The following is a 6,139-nucleotide window of genomic DNA, read 5'->3' on the forward strand; positions in this document are numbered from 1 at the left end:
TCACATTACATATGTACTGGGCATCCTTGTGTGCACGTGAGTGACGCAGCGTGAACACACATGTGCATGCCTGTACATCCCGCATGTGCACATGCCGCTATGCCCCAGTATGCTGTGTGCATGTAGTATGTCTCATGTGTGCAGTGCGTGTCTGCCTCATGCATGTCCGTGTGTAGTATGCATACGTGTGTTCCACATGTGCAGTGTGTGTGCCCACCTGTTGCCGTGTGCAAGGTGAGTACGTGTGTCTACCCGTCCCACCAGTGCAGTCTACACGTGTAAGAGTGCTTGATGTCTGTCTGCATGTGTGCCCACAGTGTGTGTTGCTGCCTCGCCAGCAGACAGCAGCCCTTGTGCATGCCAAGGCTGAGTGAGTCACCGAGGCCCAGGTAATTACAGCTGGGGAAGGCCCAGGGCCTCGAAGGGCCTGATGGGCTCGAAGTAGATAAGGCCGTGATAGCATCTCCAGGTGGCTGCAGGGGAGGAAGCTGGCCGTGCTCCGAGTGTGACTCCAGGTCCCAGCGTGCAACCACCGCGACGTCAGCTGGTGCCATTGCTATGAGGCAGCTGGCAGCCGGTCCCGACCTGTGCTGCGCCCAGAGCCGAGGGCGGCGGGGCTCCACGGGAGACATTGCCCGTCAGCAGCCCTGCTCACTGCGCTGAGAGGCCGAACTGCCGAAAGCTCTGATAGGACATACGGGGCAGGCACTGCGGTGCAGCAGAAGTCCTGGCTGCTCCACTTCCAATCCAGCTCCCTCGGTGAGCCTGGCAAAACAGTGGGAGATGAATGGTCACGTGCACCCACGTGGTGGGCTCAGCTCTCTGAACCGTTGAGGGAGTGGTTGGTGGGCAGCATCTGGGAGGTGTGCGAGATCCAGAAGAAACTCAGGGCTCCTGACTTGGCCTGGCCTAGCCCTAACCACTGTGCGCATTTGGGGAGTGAGCCAGACGATGGAAGAGCACTCCTCTCCTTTCTCTTTAAGTCTTTCAAATAAATACAATGTCTTAAAAAAAGGAATAAAGAAAGGAAGGAAGGGAGGGAGGGAGGAAGCAAAGCCAGGAGGGAGCCAGTCTTGTGTTCTAGCGGCCGACCCATCCTGCCCCAGCCCTGACAGTGCTGCCCTGCCCACAGCGATAGCAAGGACAGTCGTGCTCACTGAGGGGTGGCACGGGCTCAGCGTTCACAGGGCAGCCAGCTAGATGGGACATGAAAGTGAAGGCTCCCCACCGGCTGGCAGGGTGTCCTGCAGAGCCCCTGGTGAGAACATGCCTCAGCTCTGAGCACACCGAGGGGTCCTCTCCTGGTGCCTGGGAGTGCCCAGCACAGTCATCATCACACGGGAGGGGTGACCCTCAGCACAAGGGTCACCATGTGAGGATACACGTGGCTCTGGCGTGGCCGTTGGTGCAGGGGTCACCACACGGGAGGGACACATGTGGCTCCGTGGGACAAGCTCTCAACTTGAGCGTGCAGTGGTAGAACGTGGAGTTGAGGTGCAGAAACGGAAGGTGCCTGTGGTCGTCGCTGGCTGGCAGCTGCTCTGGTGGCGCCCCGCCAGCGCCTGCCCGAGCATGGTCACTGTGGTGCAGCTGCACCCATTCCCCGGCCAGCTCTTACAAGTGGCCGAGAGGTTGCCATGAGCATCTCCAAGCCTTGGAGGACAGGACCCAGGTTCCCCGTGTGGTGGGCGCCCTGCAAGGAAATGACCTGACCCTTCAAACCAACATTCAGTGTGCCAGGACAGCCCAGCACATGTGGATGCTGCCAACAGGAGTCTGAACTGCAGCCCCAGCAACGGGCAGCAGGGACAGAGCCCCGAGAGCTCCAGCGCCCCACAGACACAGGTGTGGGCACCCGAATCTGCACCAGCTCGGAAACCCTGGCAGGAAACAGAACACATCTGCTTGAAGCACTCTGGCCCTCGCCGAGTTCCACATTGTCCAAACCTGCTGAGGCAACAGCCACAAACCCACGGCTGGAAACAAGCCACACGCCCCTGCAGGTCCAGAGGCCCTGTGGCCACACCGCGGTGGGCTAGCAGGTGCTCCCTTCGTGGGCCTCCCCAGCCTGAGCTTCTAACCCTTGCACCCCCAGTGCCGCCCAGCGACCATCCCCCTCAACAGTTAAGGCAGCTGACCGCCCACCCACTCCAGCAGAACATGGCTGGATGATACAGACTCAATCAATCATTTCCTGGACCAGTATGGTGCTGGAGAGGGCTGGGCATCCAGCTCCTGTGTGGGTTTTCCCGTGGTACTGGTTCTGAGTTCTGGGGGTCCTTGGTAGCCCCCTCTGACTGCAGGAGTCTCACTGGACACATTGCCTGCCACCACCTCTGCCATGCAGCCTCTGCCTTCCCCAGGGACCCCAGGCCCCATCGGGTCTCCATCGGGGCCGGGGAGTGGCCTCTGTGCAGCTGAGTGTCACCCTCAAGGAGTACCAGCTCACTCACCAGGAGCCAACAGAACAGGAAATAGATGCCAAGTCAGCTGTGGTCGTCCTGGGAGAAGGGCACACGGAGGAGACCAACAAAGCACAGGATCTGGAGCGCTCCTGCAGTGCCCAGGGAACGGAAGCAGCGGCTACCCCGTGGCCTGCCGTACTGGCCAGGGTGCTGGCCTCTGTCAGGCTCCAGCCTGACCCCAGGGACCATGGTGCAGCCTGGGCCCTGCCCTGAGAGCCACACGAGGGCAGCCAGCCATAACCTCGTGTCAGCCAGGAAGCCCCCAAGCCAGTTCCTGGACCCAGGTTGCTCCCAAGATGGGAGGACCCCGCTGCCCTGGTCTGTGGGCCCTCCACGCGTGTCCCTGTCCTGCACTGTTCAGGAGCCAGCCACGGGCTGTGGCGAAGGGGCGTCACCCTCCCCACGAGGCCGTGGGGCTCCCGGCGCTCACCTGTAATGACGCTCACCTGGGAGCCAAGCGTGTGCGGGCTGGCAGAGCCCAGGTGATTCATGTGGCTGGCTTATTTATGACTCGCAGGCTAAATTTAGGTTAACGACTTGGTAATCGCTGTCTCGAGGGTGCATGGAAGCACTTGAAGGTGCCCAGAGACATGGTGCTGCTGGGTAAGCGAAACGCTATCTGATGGGCTTCGTGCCAGCCCAGTGCCGGGGGCACAGAGCTGCAGGCTTCGGCCCACAGTGGGGCTGCTGTGAGCAGCCATGGGCTCCCACTAGTTGGTGTGCACAGAGCAGCCCATCTGCCCCCATCTTGTGCTGCCAACGCTGCCCACCAGGCAGAGAAGCTGGACTGGCCGAGTCCCGCCCTCATTCTAGAACACGCTGTCCCCCAGCCGTCCTTCATCCCCCCTCATGTTGGTGGTGGCCTCCCCTGCTGCCCGCTGCACTGGGGCCTTCCCTCAGCCCGGGTTCTGCAGCTCCTGGGGGGTTGGCCAAGTGGACAGCGTCTACCAACCAGGCCCGTCTAGCAGGGCCAGCACCCAGCTCTGGGTGTCCGGTGCCTCTTGCTGGCTTTATTTCAATCATTGTTTGGGGAGACCCCAACGAGGTTGGCGCCCTGAGTGAGCCTGACACCCTTCAAGACATCTGCACCCGGGATTCCATACCAACTCGCCCCTCCCTGGCCTGTGCCCACTCCACTCGTACCCACACGTAGGCACATTAACATGCGCCTCCTTAAACAGGCCAAAGGGCAGGAAGCTCCAGCGCCAAGCTGCCCTCCTAGCTCGCAGGTGAGCACCCCGGACACCTGGCAGGACAGCACTGCCCAGAGCTACAGTCGCTGTCATGGGGCAGGCCCTTGGCACCTAACACCAGGCACTGAGGGGTACGGGTGTGAGTCCAGGAGCCATGCAGCAACGGGGCCCTTCCAGAAACAGGGAAAGAAGAGGGCCATGTGGGGTCCCAGAAATCAGTATGAAGAGGGCAGCGGGCAGAGGAGTGACCTGGTGCCAGGGCCCTGGATCACACACACGTCGCAGGGTCCTGAGGTGTCAGGGACAGCAAACAGAACCTCCTGAGGTGGCCAGCGCACTCCTGGCCACAGCCACCCAACAGAGTCTGGCAACCACACAGGGTGGAACGGGAAGGGCTGAGAGCAGGTACTGTGGCTGCCCCTGCCCACCCACCCCAAGCTCCACAGACGAGGCCCCCGGGATGCTCCAGGCGGGAGTCAGAGGCAGGGTCAGGACAGCAGCCTGAGTGAGGCCTCGCACTGCTGGTGCCCGTCACTGCTAGAGAACAGGGGGTTGAGAGGAGGGGGCCAGGAGCCTCGGAGGTCGGGGGAGTCAGGGACAGATGTGGGGAGACGCGGAAGGGCTCAAGGGAAGTGAGAAAACAGCCACGTCCAGCTCCTGGAAAACTGGGTACCAGGACGTGACAATGACACATGTGAACACTCCTGAGCCACAACAGAAAAACCAGAGACAGCCCCGCACAGAGCAGCAGACACAAGGCTCGCAGCGAGGAGGGGCGGCGCAGAGCAGCTGAGCTTCAGGCTGGAGTCGGGCGCTTACCCCAGGTCGAGCAAACGTGCGGACTCACGGCCGGGCTCTGTCTGACGTCCACACCCAGCACGAGACGCGGGGAGAACGACAGCAAGCACACACCTCACAGGAGAGGGCGAGGAGGAGGAAGAGCAACCACTTCATTCCCGAACCTGGGCACAAAGCCTGTGCCGTGTGCCCCCAAGGACCAGCTCCAGAGGGGGCAAGGCGGAGAGTGGATGCGTGGTGCACAGCGTGAGGCAACAGGTCATGTACACAGTGAGGTGTGAGGTCTGTGGTGACGTGAGGTGTGCAGTGTCGTGTGAAGTATGCAGAGGACAGATAAGAGGGAAAAGGACTCAGCAGCCTGGACACAGCCCTGCAACAAGGCCAAGGACCCAGGGCCCACGCTGGCGCGCGTGGCTCCCACACGCCACGGCCTCCGCGCAGTCCCAGGAGACGGGTGTGACAAGCACAAGTCTGTCAGCTGCTAGCCCTGAGAGAAGTGTCAGGTCCTCAGCTAGAAAGCTGAAGGCCACACACACACACTACACATGTGCATCACGCACACCTGGACATACACACACATACACGTACGCACATGCCACCTCATGGACTTGCACACACGTTATGTATGACTGGTCATTTTGCCACAAGTCCTCCACCCCTGAGCAAACCAGGGTCCCAGGGACAGCAGCGGCCCAGACCTGTGTTCCATCACACTGGACATGTCCTCGGGGGAGCCAGTGAGGGGAGACCCCCTAAATGCCACCCCAGGACAAAGCTCCGTGCCCACCTCAGCCCCATGCTCAGCATGGACAGGGCTACTGACAAGCTGAGGGACCCTGACCCATCTCCACCAGGCCCTGGCAGCCCACTGCCATCGGGGCGGGCAGACAGCTGAGGCTCAGGCGTGGCAGAGGGACCGAGCAGAGCAGCCTCCACGTCCACCTGGCAGCAGGGGTGAAGGGGCGCTGTCCCCTGGGCATGGGGCTGCAGTGTCGCTGTCAGCATGACCAAACGCCCAGGTCCTCAGCTGCTGCCTTCTGAGCTGGCCATGACACCAGGCCCGTGCTGGGCAGCAGAGGGCGCTGTGCCCTGGGAGGTCTGGGTTCCCCACAGCCCCACACGGGTTTCTCCAGCTTCAGTCTTCAAGCAGTGGAGTCAGCAGGTGGGCAGGACACCCTCAGAAGGCAGTGTGCTGGTAGAAGGGGCCCCCAGCCTCCTTCTCGGGCTACAGGGCAAGATGGCGGCCAGGGATGGACAGGGGCTGAGGTGGGTGCCAAGACAGGCCCTGGTACAGGTGGGTGTGGAGTCAAGCCCAGCACACCGTGTGGAAGGTGGCACGGAGCAGCTGTCCCAGCTATGCTGCTGCAGGCTGGAGCGACGCATGGCACCAAGGCCTGGTTCCCACCTGTGCCCACAAGGACTGTAGTTAAGTCAGCGGGCCCTCCCGGCCCTGGCTCACGGTCACACGAGCCCTGGGCAGGGACGGCAGGGAGGGAGGCGACGGCACGCGATGTGACTGTGCCCCTGCCGTCCCCCAGGCCTGTCACCTTTCCCTCATGTGGGCTTCAGGGCACGGGGCAGAGCCCTGAGGGAGGACGGCACCATCCTGGCCACTGCCACCTCCTCCCCAGGAGACCGAGGGGGACAGGCAAGCAGGCCCTAGGCCAGGAGAACCTGCACCCT

The sequence above is a fragment of the Ochotona curzoniae genome, unplaced genomic scaffold (genome assembly GCF_017591425.1).
Source record: "Ochotona curzoniae isolate NIBS_2020 unplaced genomic scaffold, NIBS_Ocur_1.0 contig_4516, whole genome shotgun sequence".
Lineage (NCBI taxonomy): Eukaryota > Metazoa > Chordata > Mammalia > Lagomorpha > Ochotonidae > Ochotona > Ochotona curzoniae.